The sequence below is a fragment of the Nuphar pumila genome, chromosome 8, assembly GCF_984573655.1.
Source record: "Nuphar pumila chromosome 8, dmNupPumi1.hap1.1, whole genome shotgun sequence".
Classification (NCBI taxonomy): Eukaryota; Viridiplantae; Streptophyta; class Magnoliopsida; order Nymphaeales; family Nymphaeaceae; genus Nuphar; species Nuphar pumila.
Genome location: NC_143256.1, coordinates 72,803,408 through 72,821,416, shown reverse-complemented (window position 1 = coordinate 72,821,416; position 18,009 = coordinate 72,803,408).

The following is an 18,009-nucleotide window of genomic DNA, read 5'->3' as shown; positions in this document are numbered from 1 at the left end:
TGGATTTCCAAAATCAAAGTTTTCCCTCGATTTTCCCTAGAAAATGTTATTTTCTTAAGATTTTCAAAAGGAGTTTTCCAATCTTTCTCAAAGATCAAAATCGATTTCCAAGTATTTCAAGGGTAAGATTCCCAAGATTTCAATTTCCCAAGTTCAGTTTTTCTTCTCCAATGAGTTTTTCCTATAAATTTTCCATCATTTTCTTAAGAAAGTTCTCAAAGTCCGAGTTTTCCTGACAAGCAATTTTCCTTCAAATGTTCACCTTTTTCTCAAGAATCACTTCTATTTTCACAGGACTTTCAATCATTCATGATTTCCCAAAGTCTTCATAAACTTTCTCAGGATTTCAAATCTTTTCATCAGAGTTTCCTGAGAAATCAATTTCCATCTTTCTCCTTAGAAATATTTTTCAATCCCAAAGCATTTTCCAAGCATACATCATGTTTTCCAATTTACATTTTTACCAAATCTCATAACACATGCCTGAATTCTCTGTGCATTTAGGGTAGAACACGATTTCGATAATTTCACTAAGTCAAGCATAATTTTGGTCCTTGGTTCGATTACCCCTGTTAAAGGCGGCAGGAACGGTCGAACCTCGTACCGACAGGTCGAGCCCCATCCCATGGATTTTCCCAAAATTTTCAAAATGGAGGCGAGTATTTCAAAACAATTTCCAAAATCCGGTCAAGTTTGAATCGCGAAAGCATTTTCCTCTCTCTTCCGCAAGGAAGGGAAGACGGGAAAAATTTTGCGACGATAACAGGTTTGGCGACCGTGATGGGACCTGTCCTTGTCTGATCAGAATTGTGCTTGACTTAGTTCAATTATCGAAATTATGTTCACAACATGTCAGCTCTTTACTTTTGATATCATGCGAACCTAGGAGCCTAGATTCTGACCTAGCTGACATTGACTGCATATAGTTTAGGCATGGTTTGGTAGGACCAGATTGAGGAGAAATTTTCATGCTCACATAGACTTAGGTCTAAACACAACTCTCCTCAATTTAGGATCTGAATGCAAACAATGTATGCTTCTTCAAAGTTTTCAAAAGCTATCTCTCTAGGATTAGATCCATCTATTTCTTGCATGTGATCATTTTTTAAAAAAAAAATCCCAATTACCTATCATTACCTGGTCTTCACGTTGCTGGGCTCTCTTCCAGAACCCTAGTTCGGGACAGAGCCTCACAACTGGGCCAACTATTTGGGTTAACACCCCCCTACCACGTACCGCGGGCCACAGTCCGAAGTATATCGGTAGGCGCTCAAGGATGTTGGAAAACCTTACCTTAGAACCGGAGTTGAAATTATATGCCACGTACCTCGGATTTTGATTCGGGTATATCGGCATAACTGGATTGGACAAAGATGATCTGAACCTAGAGTTAGGATTAAGGTCCTACAACTGTTTTCAAAATGATGCATCTAGAGTCAGCCTTCTAGGGAGTGTTGTATGTGCATAAATGTTTGTGCAGGATGTGATTGTTCTTATATTACCTCTATTTTCCTATATTTTCATTTTTTCCTTTTATTTTCTTAAACCCTGGAAGATTTTCCCTAATATCCAATTTCTTTCAAAACTCCAGGTGATTTTTCATTCTCCCGTTCTACTGGATCTCGAATTTCCAGCTGCATTTTCATCCTGCCTGCAATTTTCCAAAATCATATGGATTTTCAATTCTTTTGTCTATTTGCAAAATTCTTTATCTTATTTTCCTCATGCATACCTCGATTATTGCGGTGGAAATTGTTTACCCACTTGCCTTCTCCTTATTCTAAATCCGTTTGCGGATTGTTTTCCAAGAGATATCTCTTTCCTTCAAAATGGTGTTTTTCCTCGTGGTTGACGACCTCGCCTAGGTAACAAGGCACATTTTCCGTTGTTATTTCTCTTACAAAGAATGACAACACAATTGTCGTAATTTCAGCGGCGACTCCATCCCTAGTAATGGGATATTCTTCCAACTGTCTACCATATCGTCAATAATCATTTTCCTCCCGATCCAAAATTCTCTCAGAGTCTAATCAAGACTGTATCCTGCAGAGAGCATACACAGCATTTGATGGTTCAAACAAGGTCAGGAAGAGGAACTGCATCACCACAGTACTCCTCAGCCTCAGAAGAAAAGATGGGCTCCCCGCGACCCGTTAGAAGTCAAGAACAGCAGCAAGAGGACGATGGCATAGATCCTCAAATGTACGCGATGTTTCAGAAAATGATGAAAAGGATGATGAGTGAGCAGGCTGGCACCAGCTCAGACAAAAATCCATTCAGTCAGAAAATTAGAGATCGTGTGGCCAATAAATCAACCAAGGAGCATGTTCAAGATACTTCGGACGAAGAAGAATCAGCAGATGATACCGAGGAAGAATGTGAGATCATTCATGGAGCAACTCGCAAACCAAAGGGCCAAGCAATAGAAAAACCGCTTCAAGCACAGTTCAGGGAAATGGCCAAAGTGGTAAAAGATCTGCAAGCCCGCGACAAGGGCAAGAAAGTCTTCACCAGCGAGGACTTCTATGATGGCCTCGAAGGGGGTGAAGATCTGGAGAACCTTCCTCGCAAGTTCATCAAATTTGATGGTTCTGGTGATCCCAAAGCCCACCTTGCCATGTTCTTCGCTGAATGCTCCAAATTCAAGAGAGACAATAGAGCCCTATTTCTCTGTTTTCCTCGTAGCCTAGAAGGCACTGCCGCCAAGTGGTACTCCGAGCATATCAATCCAATCGAGCTGCGAGAATTCGATAAGGTGGTCAATCTATTCATCGAGCGATTTTTGTTCAATACTGAAGCGCTACCAACGTTAAATCACCTTTGTAATCTGAAGCAGGGAGATAGTGAAAAGGACAAGGACTTCATTCGTAGGTGGAGAGAGACCTGCAACAAAATGAGGGATCCTATATCAGAGAGGCATGCCTTATCGCTGATCCTGAACAACTTCTCACAACCTTTAAGAAGTCTTATCTCCACCTCGCCTTCCAAGTCTTTCATAGAGCTTACTGAACGAGCCGAGTGGCTCGAGATGGGGTTGGAAAACGGTGTCTACGATGGTATCACCCTCGTCAAGAACAATCTAGATCCAAAGAAAAAGGCAAATTTCACCTCATCCACCAACATCAGCCGCAATGATAACAAAAGTAGTAAGGGCAACCATGCAGATCGAGAGGAAAGACAGAATAGCAAGCTATCTCAGCCCAACTTTCCACAAAAGGAAAAGATAAAGCGTGAAGGTTGGAGTAGTGATCGAGTGTTCACTCCTCTCAAACAAACACTCGAAGAAGCCCTTGAATTCATGCTGACTAAGGGATTAGTGAAGCTCCTAAAGGCCACAACTCCTCCCACCATCATGGGAAGGTTCAAGAATCAGTTTTGCAAGTTCCATCGAGCAGTGGGGCATGACATCGATCATTGTTTTGTCTTCAAAAATATTATTCAGGATTGCATTGACAAGAGCCTCCTTGCTGAAGATGAAGAAGAAGACGAGCTGGCCATCTTGACCAAGCCTTTCCCAGATCATTCAGAAAATTGATGATGCCAAAGTTTCCTGCTTTCTTCCTTTCGTTTTGCCAGTCACCTCGTAGGGGCAAGTCCGCCCAGTTTTTGCAACCTTTTGGTCGAGTGCTTATAAATATGCAATCTTTTGTTATCAGTTCTGCTTATCAATAAAATGTCAATTTTCTTCATCAAATACTTCTTTCTTTTGCCCCACTAGGGCACCTGTTTTCATTTTGAAGAATCTTCTTTGCCCATTCTTTTCAAGACGAGGGGCAATTTATGAGAGAAATGAAATTACCTATGAGGGTTTTTCAAAAATCGTGAAATTCTTGAAAATTTTCTACAAACATCTTCGTTATGATCACCCAAAAGTTTAATATTTCGGTTCAATCTTTTTCAAAAATCAACCATCGCGGTGATCTTCTTTTCTTAAATTGGTTCTGAACCATTATCTTTAAAATCAACCTTTGTGTTGATTTTCTTTCCAAAATTATTGTTAAAACCAATTCGTTTTCAAAATCAACCCTCATGATGATCTCTCTTCAAAATCAACCCTCGTGTTGATTCCCCTTTCAAAGATCAGCTCTCACGCTGATCATTCTTCAAAATCAACCTTGCAGTTGATTTTCTTCCCAAAATGATTTCTCACTTTCAAAATAACACTCCTTTTATTTTAAAGATCTCATGTGCAAACACTTTATCAGGGATAATATAATTTTGTTTCCTTTCCTCGATTTTTAAGCATCAATAAAATTCGCCAATAATTTGGCACCATTTTATTTTCGTCTCTTTCCTTTTCACAAATATGTCTCTTGTAAGGAACAATCTTGAGGACGTTTCTCAATCAATGAAGCATGTCACCTTATTCCTCGATTATCCTTCTTTGTATTCAAAATCTTCCTCCCTAGTTATACTGGGGCATTTTTTTTTTTTGAAAAATCTATCTTTACCTCAAAACATTCTGTATGCAGGCAGAATAAACCAATCTCTCATTTTGCATGTATATGCACCCACTTGCATTAGTTTTGCATTCATTTACATTTCATGTGCATTTGCATTAAATCTGCATCCATTTTTCATTCCCCTTCAGGTTAAGGGATAAACCTGAATCATTTCCCATAATTTCCCCAAAATTCTCTAAATTCTAGTCATATCCCCATTCAGGATAAGGGGTTAATCCTGAAACTCAGACCACATACATCTAAATATGATGGTCTTTTTCATTGCAAGTCAAAAAATCCAGTCCTCGAACTGGCCATTCTCAAAACTTTCAATCCCAGCTCTTGCACTATCGATTTTCAAAAATTCAATCTTCTGATTAAGGATTTTCCTTTAAGATTCGAGCCCTGACTCGAACTTTCTAGCTTTCCTTTGAAGATTTGAGTTTTAACACAAAGTATTCTTTCCTTCAAAATCTAAACTTCCCAGTTTTCCTTTGAGATTCGAGCCCTGACTCGTACTTTCCAAATTTCCTCTGAATATTTGAGTTTCGACTCAAAAAACTGAATTGACCTAGTTTTTCCTTTTAAGATTTGGGTTTCGACCTGAACTTTATCTCCTTAGAAACCAAACTTCCTAGCTTTCCTTCGAAGGCTCGAGTTTTGACTCGAATCTTCCAACTTTCCCTGTAAAACCTGAGTCCTGATTCAGATGGTCTTTCAAAATCAACTTTTGAGTTAGGCTTACCTTCAAAATCCAGCCTTATGCCAGGACTTACCTTCGAAATTGACTACCATCGTCATGGGTGTGTCAACTCGGATGTCAAGCGATCTCTTTTACTAAGGATTTCAAGAACACTTTGTCAATTTGTCAATCAATTACCTGTTGATTTCAGAATTTTATTGCACAAATTTTTACCTCAGTTTATCTTCAGTATTACTTCCAAAAGGGCAAAGCTTTTGTGAAGAAGGATTCAAAATCCAAATTCTTTCTATTGGCCAAACAAAAGGATGAAGGATAAATCCTCGATATGGCCAGAAAAGAAGATTCAATGTTTTTTGCAAAGTCATAGATGATTGATATTGATCGCAGTCAATGACACATTTTTAAAGACCATTTTTGTGAAAATGAGGCAGTGGAAATATCCTGAGCGCTAGAAAAAGAGAGAATTCATCCAAGCCCTGTCTTCTCAAAATCACCTAAGTTGCAATTAAATATCTGCAAAAGGGATCTCTCACTTGTCGTCAAGATGAAGGCGAATTAAGCGAGTAGACCCCCGGGGCCAAAGAAGATTTGAAACATCTCCAAGATGACGGAGTTTGCGACGGATTCTTCCAGGGAAAGTCCAAAGCACTGTCGAGATGAAGGCAGATGCTATGAACCTCCCGACAATCCCCAAAAGATATTTAATTTCTGCTATCATCCAAAGATCTCTAACCCATGAGCCAATATCGTCCAAGAAGGATCAAAACATCTCCAAGTTGAAGGAGTTTGTGACGTACCCTTCCCAAAAAGAGAGAAAGAGAGGAAAAAGAAAGAGAGAAAAAGTCAGAACATCTCCAAAATGACGGAGAATGTAGCAAAAACCCAAGAGAGCCAAAAGAGTGCAGAAAGATTATCATGAGAGAAGCTCCCAGGATATCAAACTGCCACATTTATCAAGAATCTTCTTTAAATTTGTGAAATTCTATTATCAATATTCTTTCATCAATTGCTTTCATAATATCAAATTCTCTTTCCTGTTCATATCAAGGAAATTGATAACTTCTTTGAAGAAGGTCAATTGCAAGCAATTTGAATTCCAAATCTTGATTCTATGAAGTTAATCCTATTTGGAGGTAATACTTCAGGTAGAAAAGAAGGAATATTTTCACAACAATGAGCATCATTTTCAATTACTTTGAATCAACAAAATTTTCAACATTTTGACAATATTTTCTAGCTATTCTGACGTTAAGTGAGAGCTTGATGTCCATATTGAAGCATCTTGACCCCTTCGAGAGATTTTCCTTTGTCATCTTTCACATTGTTGAAAGACTAGCCTTATCTCCGAAAGGATAGCCTTTAGCGTTTTTCGCTTTGTCGAGAGATTCGCCTTCTCCTTTCTAAAAGGATCGCCTTACTCGTCTTTCGCTTTGTCGAGAGACTCGCCTTCGCCTTTCTAAAAGGATCGCCTTACTAGTCTTTCGCTTTGTCGAGAGACTCGCCTTCGCCTTTCTAAAAGGATCACCTTACTAGTTTTTCGCATTGTCGAGAGACTCGCCTTCTCCTTTCTAAAAGGATCGCCTTACTCGTCTTTCGCTTTGTCGAGAGGCTCGCCTTCGCCTTTCTAAAAGGATCGCCTTACTAGTCTTTTGCTTTGTCGAGAGACTCGCCTTCTCCTTTCTAAAAGGATCACCTTATTCATTTTTTGCTTTGATCGAGAGATTCACCTTATTTCCTTTGGATTGCCTTTTGTCATCTTTCGCACTGTCGAAAGAATCACCTTGTTCCTTTGGATAGCCTTTATCATCTTTCGCGTTGTCGAAAGAATCGCCTTACTCCTTTGGATTGCCTTTTGTCATCTTTCGCGTTGTTGAAAGAATCGCCTTATTCCTTTGGATTGTCTTTGACATCTTTCACGTTGTCGAAAGAATCGCCTTATTCCTTTGGATTACCTTTGTCATCTTTCGCGTTGTCGAAAGAATCGCCTTATTCCTTTTGGATTGCCTTTTGTCATCTTTCGCATTGTCGAAAGAATCGCCTTATTCCTTTGGATTACCTTTTGTCATCTTTCGCGTTATCGAAAGAATCGCCTTGATCCTTTGGATTGTCTTTGTCATCTTTCGCGTTGTCGAAAGAATCACCTTATTCCTTTGGATTACCTTTATCATCTTTCGCGTTGTCGAAAGAATCGCCTTATTCCTTTGGATTACCTTTATCATCTTTCGCGTTGTCGAAAGAATCGCCTTGTTCCTTTGGATTACCTTTATCATCTTTCGCGTTATAAAAAATTGCCTTGTTTCTTTGGATCGCCTGCGTTCATCTTTCACATTGCCGAAAGAGTTGCCTTATTCTTCGTTGGAAAATTGCCTTATTTATCTTTTGCATTGTCAAAAGAGTTGCCTTACTCTTCTCTGAAAGAGTTTGCCTTGTCTGTCTTTCGCGTTGCCGAAAGAGTTGCCTTATCAAAAGATTGTCATATCCATCTTTCGCGTTGTCGAAAGAGACGTCTTACTCCTTACCTTATTCATATTTCACAATGATGAAAAATTTACCGGATTGTCTTGATCATTTTCCAAAATTGTCTCTTACAATTTCATTTCCATCGCCTCGTTCATTTTCAAGAAAAGTTGTCTTATTCACCTTCCAATATTTCATTTTCCACCCGATCAGGATAAGGGTATAAACCTGAGCCTCAATCAAAGAGGTATTTCATCTTTGACCCGATTAGGTTAAGGGTACAAACCTGAGTCTCATTTCGATGAGATATTTCATTCCCCAATCAGGTTAAGGGTCAAACCTGAGCATCGTTCCATGCGAGGTATTTCTGTCCCATCCAGGTTAAGGGCAAAAACTTGAACTTCGCTCTCATAAAGCAAATCTTGCTTCTTCATTCTTCATTTCATATCTACCATGATCACCGGGCTAATTTCCTCACATCCAGTCAAATCCTTCTAACTGGGGCATTTTTTTATATAGCCCAAATTTGGTGTGTTTTTCTTTGCCACTAAGCTCGGCCACAAGCCGGCTTAGTAGCGAAGAGGGGCATTTGTAAACACCCCAAATTTTCACTCACCTTCTTGACATTTCCACCAATCATCACATTTCGGTTCTTCGGAACCAATGAAGGGCAAAATGGTCATTTTCCAAGATTGAACCTTGTAGAAAGTCCTAAATTCCATTCTCGATTCTCAAAACTTCTCTATTTAGACTCAAAGACACCTTCAAATTGCAAATCCTCAAAATCTCATGCTTAACCAGAAGTCAGAATTTTCAAATTCAAATTCAGAGTGGCGATCTTGTAGAACCTGTCTTTGCATAGCATTGCATGAGCATTTCATTTCAATGCACAGCATGTCATTTAGAGATCCGAAACTCCTGATTTTCAAAATTGTCAATCCAGATTTGATTTCTAAACATTTTAAAATAGATTTTAAAACCCTGGGTTTTCAAAATCATCAATTCTTCTCATTTTACCCCCAGGACCCCGAATTACGAAAAGTTTTCTCAAGAAAACAATCTGGATGGTTTTGACACTTTCAAAATTTCGTCAGTTGAAAAGAGGGGGACACAATTTCAAAGTGCATAAGACCTTATTTCAAATTTTTACAAAAGGCCCAGAATTTCCTTGCTTCTTTCAAAATTTTGCCCTGAAGAACCATTTCTTCTAAGTTTTGAAATCAAACCAAAATCCAGCTCGTGTTTTCCAAAACTAGCCTATTATTGTGAAAATTCCAAAATATCTCATTTGGCTTTTTATTTCAAATAAGTGACGTGGGATCCGCCTCGAGGTGGGGTCACACTCAAATTCTCAAAAATCTCCCCTATTTTCAAAACAGTGCCTACCCAGAAGTGGCACCAATTTATAAAATTCTCTTATTTTGATTTTTGATAAAATTAGTGGGCCCACGTAGGTGGCGCCCCACTAAGACTCTTTGCCAAAAGAAAGATTTTTTTTTATTGAGGTGGCATTACCAAAACAAAATCCATTTTTTTATTATTATTTATTTTATTTTTTTTTTCAGTCCCCAAAGGGAGCCACCGTGAAACCCTACCAAAATTTCCATTTTACCTAAAGTTTTTTTATTTTATTTTCTTCTGAAAAGAAAAAGGAGCCGCCCCCCCTTTCAAATGGCGACAATTTTGAAATTTTTCAAAAATCAGTTTTAAAGCTTATCAAAATCTTTCACGAGAGAGGCCCGAGCTTTTGGCTAAAAGGGCGGAACTTTTTTTAAAAGGAGGCTTAGGCCATCCGAAAAGGGGACTTGAATTTTTTTTTCCCTAACTCTTCAGCACTCCTCCTTCACGCTCCCTTGCTGGTACCCTCCCATTCACGAGTTCTCATCCCTTCCTTCCTTCCAGCAGGAGCAGAATCGACAGCTTCTTCTCCCCTCTATCGGCTGGAGCCCCCCTTTTGAACTTATCTGCATTACCTTCAGCAGAAGAAGGACCCCTTTGATTCTCTTCTTCTCTCCCCCTTTCGTGGAGGCTCTTCTCATGGCTTCTGACCCCATCCTCCTCCAACAGAAAGAGGGAGGAACTCCAGTGATTTTGCAAGAGGGAGCTGATTTTTTTTTGCCCTATCTCCAAAATTCCCCTTTATCGCCTCTTTTCCTCTCTGCCCACCAGACAAACCCTGCTTCTAGCCCTCATTTGTTCCTTCTGTCAGTTTCCTCCAACGAAGTTTACAAGGAGCAGCATAGAAACGCACAGCTTGCAGCAGGAAGCGTCGTCTCCTCTGATTCACGACTCTAAGTTCTGATCCTCTTTGCTGGATGTATGATAAGAGGCTTCTTCCTCTTTCCCTCAGCCAGGTTGAAGAGAAGCAGTCCCTTTGATTGTTGGTTATGGTTCCCATTAGTGCCAGAGATTCCCAGCCAAAACTCAGAAACCAATTCCTCCATTATCACTATTGTTTTCACAAACGTTCCAGCTACCTACCCATTTTTCCTTCTTCCTGTTTCCTTCAGTCCGGCAGAAAGGAACCAGTCCCTGGGATTTTTAGTTACGGTTTCAAGTGGCGTAGAAGACCCCAAGGTAATGTGATTTTATATTATTTTACCCCATTTGTTCAGGTTTGTTAATTCAGATATTGTTGCCATCGGCTGAAAGGAACGACAAGGTTGTGAAAGTTGATTAGAAATTCAGATTTTAGTATCACAAATGAGTTCAAAGGAGACAATTGGAGAGCTTTCATAATCAGACTAATTGGATGAGATTTGGATGAGATGGTTCGTCCTTTTCATGGACCGAACCTCTCATTCCAATGTCCCACATTAATAGAACATCATATCTCCTATGTTATTTATGTATTTGTTATCAGATTTTTTTATTTTTTTTTTTAATTTAATGTGTTGCATCTCTGTTTGTTCCTAAATTCCATAAGTTCTCTTCTTTTTCATTCGTGTGCTTTAGTGTCATCAGATTGAAAGTTCTAGATTTCCCTCATGAAAAATCCAATTTAGGGCCTGTAAAAGGCAGTATGTCCAGAGCTAAATCTAGTTTTCAAGATGATTTTATCTGTTAGTATCCTTCCCTGCTCTGTTTGCATAAACCCTATCGTAGAGCCTATTACATATTTGTGAGGCCATTGACTGAGTTGGGTTAATCTTAGCCTCAGATCTGTAGGTCTGTTACTGGATCCATAAAAGGGGAATCTAGTTGTTTGGATGTCTGCTGTATGGTGCTAACATTTCCCAAATTTTTTGTTTTGAAAGATTTAATACTTTTCCAATAATTTTAGGAAAAACTGATACTTCTGTTGCTTACTCTTGGCTATTTGAATTAGGCCTTATATTATCAGATTCATGTCTTATAATGGTTGTTTGAATCTTAAATTTGTCAAAGCAAAATAATCTTCTTTGGTCATCAACAAAGCTCTCTTAATTTTCATGAATTTTGATGATGGATTAGCATTTTATCACATTTTATTTTAGAAATCTTTATGATTTTAGGACCTTATCATGCATGACATCATTCCATAAAACCTCATGATCGGTTTTATCCTTATTTACCTCTACTTGAATTTTGCCGAACTGCGGCAACACCTGCGATGAGGTGGTAACACCCCATAAGGGTTCAACTGAAGAAGGGGTTGGAGACCAACATCAAACTGTACTGTTCTATATCCCGCACACTACTGGGATTGAATCCCTTGGGCCAGGTAGGTTTGGCCCAGAAAGAGTCACTACAACAAGGAGAGGTATGCATCACAGAACATAAAGTTATTGATGTAATATTGTGAATTACACACAGATACAAAAGGACACGTATGTGCATCGTGTCACAAGTGTGAGAACTAGTCAAGCAACAATGCCAACCATTGCACGCTATGGTGAGACAGTTAGAAGCATTTGTCGCGGTAAGGTGTGACTCAGAAGTTGTGCCAAGGTTCATAACCATGCATTCGCCACTACAAGCGAGCTCATCTCGCTAAGTGGGGCCATTGCCCGCAACAAGACTTGCCAAGGAGTTCTAACAGTCGTATAAGTCTTCTACGACTACGACTACAACATAAATATCTCAAACTCCCTCATACTTAGGGAAAACACGCGTAATTGCCAAAGCTGAAACATACCTTCAATTACAACGAATACGATGGTAGCATTAATTCGATGACATATACCAGGGGTTTTAGACCTAAGTAAAACCTTATTTATTTGACGGTATTTAACAAAGTATTCGTTTTGCGAATACACACACACACACACACACACACACACACACACACACACACATATATATATATATATATATATATATATATATATATATATATATATATATATATATATATATATATATATATATATATATATATATATATATATATATATATATATATATATATATATATATATATTGTGTTCTATGCCACACAAACCTATTATATTTATATATATATATATATATTGTGTTCTATGCCACACAAACCTACGCACGAAAGTAGGTATTGACATTACCCATATTGATGGGTTATCAACGTATATATATATAGTACGTAGTTAATTACGAACTCTTGCAAACATTAATTCGTGATGATTGCATAAACAGACATGTGGTTGGTCGTGCCGTATAGGACAAGAGAAGTGTTGTCAACTTCTTACTATCGTAAAAACCTTAATTTTACAAAAGCATAAAACAAGGTATCTGTTATCATCGCAAAAAAAATTTTCCTCCCTTGCGAGAGAGAAACAAATTTGCGAGTCAAACTCGACCAAAGTTTTGAAAATGGTTTTGAAAATTACTCGCCTCCATTTTGAAAATTTGCTTGAAAATTCCGTGGAATGGGATCCGCCTGTCGGTACGAGATTCAACCGTTCCTGGCACCTTTACCAGAGGTAATTGAACCAAGGATCAATTACGTGCTTTAACTTGACTCAAATATCTAAATTATGCTCTATTTTTCCTAAAATGCACAAAGAATCAGGCTTGTGCTATGAAATTTTGAAAATAATGCAAGTTTGAGAAAATATGATGTTTGCTTTGGAAAATTGAAATGCATTTAGAAAAGGACTGGAAAATGCTTGAAAATGGAATTCCTGGGAAAATCATTGAATTTTATTGGAAATCAGAAATTTGCATTGGAAAGTGATTTCTCAGGAAAATTTGAACTTTAGAAAATCGATTTTGAAATTTGGAATTACTTTTCTGAGAAATCGGGTTTGAGAATTCTGAGAAAATCTAAGAAATTAATTGGAAAATGACTTTTGAAATGGAAAATGAATTCTCAGGAAAAATGGAAAATATGAGAAAATCGATTTCTGAAAACTTGGGATTTTGAAATTTGAGAATTTGAAAACATAGGAAAATCTTGATTTGAACTTGAGAAATGCTTTGAAATGTCATTTGAAAACTTAGGATTTTGAGAAAATCAGATCCTGAGAAAGACTTGGAAATTCTTGAGAAAACTGATTTTTTTTTTTGAAATTGAAATTGGAAAATGAATTTGAAAACAATGCAATTTGAATAATATAAATGAATGAATATGAATTTGAAAAGGGAATTTCATTGAGAAATTGAGAAATCCTTTTGAAGTTTTGAAAAATGCAGTGCATTTTTGAAGTTAGCCTAAGTGTGTAGGCTGAATGTGGCTAATATGAAGATCATAAATCTTGGTTTTTTTCGTATTCTGACTATGGCCATAAATACGAATCCCACCGAGTTTATAAACTCCATAAGAGCTTGTGCATGTGCCATTCGTGTAAACCATAGTAAATTTGAAATAATGTGCATGAATCATACATCACATATTGAAATTTTCATAAATTAAACTATATGCAATGCAACCCTATTCTAAGCAGAAAAGTAACTCTTATTCCAAATTATTACATTTGAGGTTACATTGAATTGAAATAAAAATAAATAAAATCTAAGTCTTCTTCTTGAATGTTCCTGCAAAACTAGAAAACAAGGTTAGCACAAAAATGTAGGTTTTTCTGAATTTATCCGAAAATATGGGAAATTATCGAATATTATTCAGATATAAACCCAAATTCATACCCCCTTTGATATAAACATGATAAATAATAAATAAATTTCGAAAATAAACTTGAAAATTCGAAATTGGGGTCAAAATGACCAAAATACCCCTGATGACCTTGAAATTAGGGTTTTCTGAAAGAATTTTTATAAATTTTGGAATTTTGAAAATCAAATGAAATAAATCAAACATAATATGATAAAATATGATGATATGCATGAAATTTTTGAGAATTAGAAATTGAAATTTCGAAATTTAGGTCAAAATAACCAAAATACCCCCGATAACAAGACTATGGCCTTGAAACCAGGGTTTTCTGAAATAAATTTTGCAAAATTGAAAAATATGAAATGCAAAGGAGATTGAAATTAATCCTAATATGATTCTACATGCTTATGTACATGATAAAAACCCTAAAATGGCAAAAATATCATAAATATCAAATTTAACCTGATTTTCGCTTCTGAATTTAAAGATAAACTAACACATGGAGCAAATGAACTTGGAATTAAAACAAATTTGGCATGGACACCTAAAATAACCCTAAAAACATATAGGAGCTCGAAAATCTAATTTTTTGTATTTTTAAATATGTAAATTCAAATAAAAACCCTAAATTTTGTGATTTTTACCTAAAATGTTGATTCTAAAGGGGATTTAGGATATCAAATTTCCATAAAAATTTCCCAAATTTTATGGGGTGACCGAGGACAGTAAGTCAAGGATTTTGGCCTTTTACACTTTCTGGTTTTGACCTATGGTCGGAGTTGTGACACTCCGGCAAGTCGGATCAGAATCCGGCGACTCTAGGATTTAGGGGAAATAGATAAGTTTCGGTAGAAAACATTGGAAAAATGGAAGACAGATGGTAAAATGGCTGAAATTGTGGGAAACTGTCCCTGACAAACAGATAAAGATTTGATCTTTTTACACCATTGGGATTTGGGTTATGGTTTGGAAAATGCTATACTGTTATCAGAGACCTAAATCTCTGAGATTTCTGGACATTGGAATCTGTTAGACAGAAAAGGAAAATCCGGGAAAAATAATGAAGCAGATTCAAAAATTTCCAAATTTTGGGACGTTATAGGAAATTATGTTAGGAACAACTTTCATGTTAAAAGTTTTTGCATAAAGGTTACAGATTGGATGGACTTGGTGCATTAGGTCTGTCTATACTCTGACGAAAGAAAATCGATATTTTCCCAAGGGTCTGAGAAATCCGATTTTTTACATAGGTCAAAACTCATTGGAAAAATCTCAAAATTTCCAGATCATTAGTAGATTGAATCATAAATCTACTGTGATTTTCGGAGGATGATCCGGATCTCCCACAATGGTGGTACTAGATGTTCTTGTCTGCTAAAGCGCAAACTGGAAATTCAAAAAGACAGAAAACCCGATATAGGGTTTGATTTGTTTAATAGGGATGTAAAGCTCAAATGGATTTTGATTTTTTTGCAAGATATCACAGACAGATAATTGTAACTATCACAAAAAATTTAGGATTTTTGAACGAAATTTTTTATATGAAATCATAGCTAAAGTGGATATCTAAAATAAAACATGATGAACTATCAATTAAATTGAGCTAAATAACAAGAAACGGAGAAATGAGACTAAATGCAGTACATAAAACATAAAATTTATCTAAAACATGGAATGAAACATGAAAAATTCAAGGAGACATAAATCATATTTATTTTTATGGCTATGAGAAGGGAGGATCTGGTCCATTGATTGGACGGATCATTTTCCCTCAATAGCAACAACATGAAACAAGGAAAACAAATGAAAATAATAATATAAAAAAAAACAAAAAAACAAAATGAATATCTTACCTTGGGTTAGTTTGGATCAATTGGAGGAGGCTGCACCAATTGAAGGAAGATGACACCAACTGAAAAGGGATTTTTCCTTGTATATGCTGGACCAGCTATTGGGGGTGAAGGTGGTTGAAGCTGGGTAGGGGTCCGGCTAGAGGAGCTCTTGGAAGAGGTGGCTGTTACAAGATGGAGTTTGATGATGGCTGCTGTAAGTGGCTGGAACCGATTGCAGAGAAGGCTTCCAAAGTGCTGGGGGTGTTGAAGCTGTGGTGGAGATGTTGGAGCTGCTATGCTGCTGTGGAGGTGGTGAAGGTGGAGAAATGGAGGTTGCTGCTGATAGCTTGAATCCGGAGGAGCTGCCAAGGAAGCATCGGCTGGGAAAGATGGGGTGAAGGAGGAAGCTTGGTTGTTGTGGTGGCTGAAGCCAAGGTGCTGCTGGAGGTTGCAAGGGCTGGGCTGAGAGAGGCTGCAGCAGCCAAGGGGAGAGGAGAGAGAGAGAGAGAGAGAGAGAATAGTTAGAGAAGAGGCAGCCGTTCTCTCCCTTTCTTTTCCTTTTTTTGAGTTTTTAAACTTAGGTTTTAATTGTTCTCTAACCTAGGTCTTAATGACCTAATGAAAAAGGAAATCCCCCCTTTACGTGAATGGGTTGGAGGTTGGGGAAAAAGAAAGAAAGATGGAAGGGAAGAAGGAAAAGGAAAAGAAGAGGAAGAAGAAAAGGAAGAAAAAGAAAGAAAAGGGAAAAAGAAAGGAAAGAAAGAAAAGGAGGGGAAAAGGAAAAGGGAAAGAAAAATGAGGAAAAAAATGGAAAGTGGGGCTGGAGGCTTAGGTGACCACCTTGTGGGTCCCACCTCCTCTCTAAAATAAAATAAAAAAAAAATAAAAATCAATAAAAACAAAACAAACAAATAAAAAGAAACATTTTTTTAATAAAGTAGAAATGTAAATGAATGGGCCATCTCAGAGCGGGTCCGAATTCTGATTTTGAAATTCATTTTGACGATTATAGCGGTAAAATAGTCTTTTCAGAAAGTTTCTAGACGAAACGAGCTATTTTTGGCAGTTTTTGAAACGAGCTCGGATTTTGAAGTTCAATACCTCATTGCGAAGCAAATCCAATGTAGAATTTAAAATTTTAATTTTGGAAGAAATCCAGATTGTTTTTCTCAAGAAAATATTTCCAAATTTATTTCCAGACGAAACGAGCTATTTTTGGCAGTTTTTGAAACGAGCTCGGATTTTGAAGTTCAATACCCCGTTGCGAAACAAATCTAGTGTAGAATTCAAAAATTTGTGTTTGAAATAAATCCAGATTATTTTTCTTGAGAAAATATTTTCAAATTTAGACTCTCAGGAGTAAAAGTGTCAATTTTGGAAACCCGGGGTTTGAAATTGATTTCTGAAAGCTTTTAAAACTCGATCTGGATTGAAATTTATAAAACTGAAGTTCTGGACTTCGAAAATGAAATGAAATGTGATGAAATGTTATGAAATGCTGAGAAATGATATGAAATGATGAGAAATGACTTGAAATGCTATGCGAAATGCTAACCCTGAATGAAGAATTTTGGATTTTAAACCCTGATTGGCACTTGTACCAGTTCAAAAAGTGTTAAAATTGACAAAATTTGCAAAAATGGTTGAAGAAATCATTTTCGAGCTCAGCCAAGCTAGAGTGACACTGGAAATTAGGGTTTGAGCTTAATCAAATTGAAATGAGCTAGATTGAGCTGGGTTTTAGAGTATCAGAACTCAAGTGAACTGACCAGATACTAACTCAACTGACCTTTCCGGCTAAATTTTCAAGAAAAGCTGCTATTTTTAGAGAAATGATACAAAATGGTCACTGAAACGAAGTGAATTACGAACCTGAGCTAGGTTTTAGCTAGAACAAAGGTCAGTAATACTGACATGAACTAAAATTGAAGCTCTAACACTAGCTCAATTGACTGAACTCAGCTCAATTTCAGCTGAAAGAGCTGAAATGGACTAAAATGGGCTCCTGGACACTTAGAAATGGTTTTGAACTGAGACCGAAGTACTTGAACTTCTGGTGAGCTCAAGTTAGACTCTGGGGAATATGACTGACTGTGAATGACTGACTCAGAGACAATTGGCTTGGATTTGAGTGAGAAATGAGCTCATTTCTGAAGAAATGATCCCACTTTGGCAGGAATTGTCAGAAATGAAAATGGCCTTCTCACTGTGAGCTCAGATGAGCTTGAAATGATTGATATTCTAAATGTTCTGAACTGACCAGTGAGCTTTGTTGACTTCGACTGACTGGGGTGCGGGATGACCTAGGAGTAAAATGGTAATTTTCCTAATAAAAATGGGTAAAGTGGTGATTTTCTGAAACTGACTCGAGGTTTGACTCCTACACTGACTTAACAGGGTTGACACTGCACGAGGAGGGTTGTTTGAGAATGGATGAGGAAAACTTGGGGTGTTTACAGTATCACAATGTCCACTATGTACGGCAAGGGAATAGCCAACGCTATATTTATTTCATTTTGGCAAGAATCAATGGTTCCTTAACTAAGCAAAAACCCTTAATTTACT